We start from the raw sequence: 1,805 nt of genomic DNA, 5'->3' as shown, positions 1-1,805 counted from the left end.
TAAAAAGTCCGATTGCGTACGTTTTTCAAAGTGATAATGTATATTTTTCTTAATAATAAAATCAGATTTGTTGTATTTATTTATTGACAATTCAATCTTTTCTATTTCTGCTATAATAGTCGCTATTGATTCAATTTCAACGAACTACCACCATCGCCAGTCGTTAAAATGAGCGCACATGTTTACGATGACGAAATAAAAAAGTGTGTGGAAGTCAGCAACTTATTTGACACCGCGAAGCTAGATTTTCGCGAAGTGCATGTAAACAACACAATTGAGCGATCTAAAAACTACAAACCCGGACAGAAAGGTCCATAAAGTATACATACGTTTTAATGAAAATTAAAACAATATTTTGTTAAATAGAAGAATGCTAGCATGCGATTAAAATAATTCGTTTTTTATCGAAGGTAAATGTAGCTAGGGCCAGGGCCTAGAGAATCTACCACTTAGATTGCGATAGAACACGCTGCTGCACTGGTCATTGGTTCATACTGGTCGGCTAGGTTAGGTAGTGGAAACTCGCACCTTCTCTACAGTAGTTTACAATTTTTTTTGAACGAATACCACTTGGTACTAGAAGTTCGTAAAATTCAGTAGATGTTTTATAAAAACAAGCCTTTCGACCGTGTGACGTCGACGGCCTGAAGCTGGCTGGCTGTTTATCTGGCTCAACTTGGCATCGAACGCAATTAGGGGATTATCGTATCATGTTTCAAGACGGGTATCTTAGCGGAAAGAGTTCACCCAGATGTAAAACGATTGCTTTCAACTCGGCAGAGATTATATTTGGCCCGTCAGATCAGCTCTATAATTTGACCCTTTAAACAAATTAATTAAGAACCAGGGACATATTATATATTGTATCTGGAAACTCGTATACATAAACATCAACATTTTTAAAATATTGTATTGCATAAATACGGTATAATCAATATCTATATAACGCCTAATGTTAAGAAAATCTAGGCGCTGGCGTATTGGGTTTTATCGTCTATTCGTATAAGCCTACTTATTTTACTTGATAATAAACAACTAGTGAACCAAAGAATAGTGCTTATAAAAATACATTTCGATTGTCCTGCAAATAATTAAAGTTATATAGGACTCTATATATGACGCCAAGTTCTATCTCTGTTTTGTTCTGAGCATTGTGTTTCGTTTCGTCAATATATGACATATATTATATCCGGAAACTCGTGTACATAAGCTAAACATCGACATGTTTTAAATATTGTATTGCATAAACTTTGTAGGCCTACTCGTGTGTTTATTTAACAAAGAAGCATCTCGTTATTATTGTTATTATTTAATTACAGGCCATAATAACCTGTCACACTCACAATGATCAGTTTACATTTCATTTATCAGTGATTATGGACATAGGCGTAGATCCCGGGGGGATGGGGGTATATCCGCCAATATTTGACAAGGGGTGATGGTCCATTGTATCATCCCCGCCCCATATTTTGACTATGTATGGGATTAAATGGAGTTTTACACACTTCAAAAGACTGTCACAGAAATAACTTGCACTGTCTTATGCGCTTACAAAGATGAAAATTAGCATAATGTATTAATGTTGATAACAAAATTATTTTATCTGGTACCAATCTAAGCTCTTCTTTCCTTTGATGTGCTTGCAAAGAGAGCCACATTTCACACTCAAGGGTGTGTACAACATCAGTAATGTTATGTCAATTCCAAGAATGTTTAAGGTTATATCGGTTGATGAGGAATTTATTGATTAGGCCTATAATAGCAAATTGCATCAATTTATTTTGCAAAAAGAATTCCAGCTTCAG

Source organism: Anneissia japonica, unplaced genomic scaffold (assembly GCF_011630105.1).
Source record: "Anneissia japonica isolate Jap-2015-1 unplaced genomic scaffold, ASM1163010v1 scaffold287753_len344599_cov186, whole genome shotgun sequence".
NCBI classification, from domain to species: Eukaryota; Metazoa; Echinodermata; class Crinoidea; order Comatulida; family Comatulidae; genus Anneissia; species Anneissia japonica.
The sequence above is the reverse complement of the archived record's forward strand: the minus strand, read 5'-3'. Positions refer to the sequence as shown.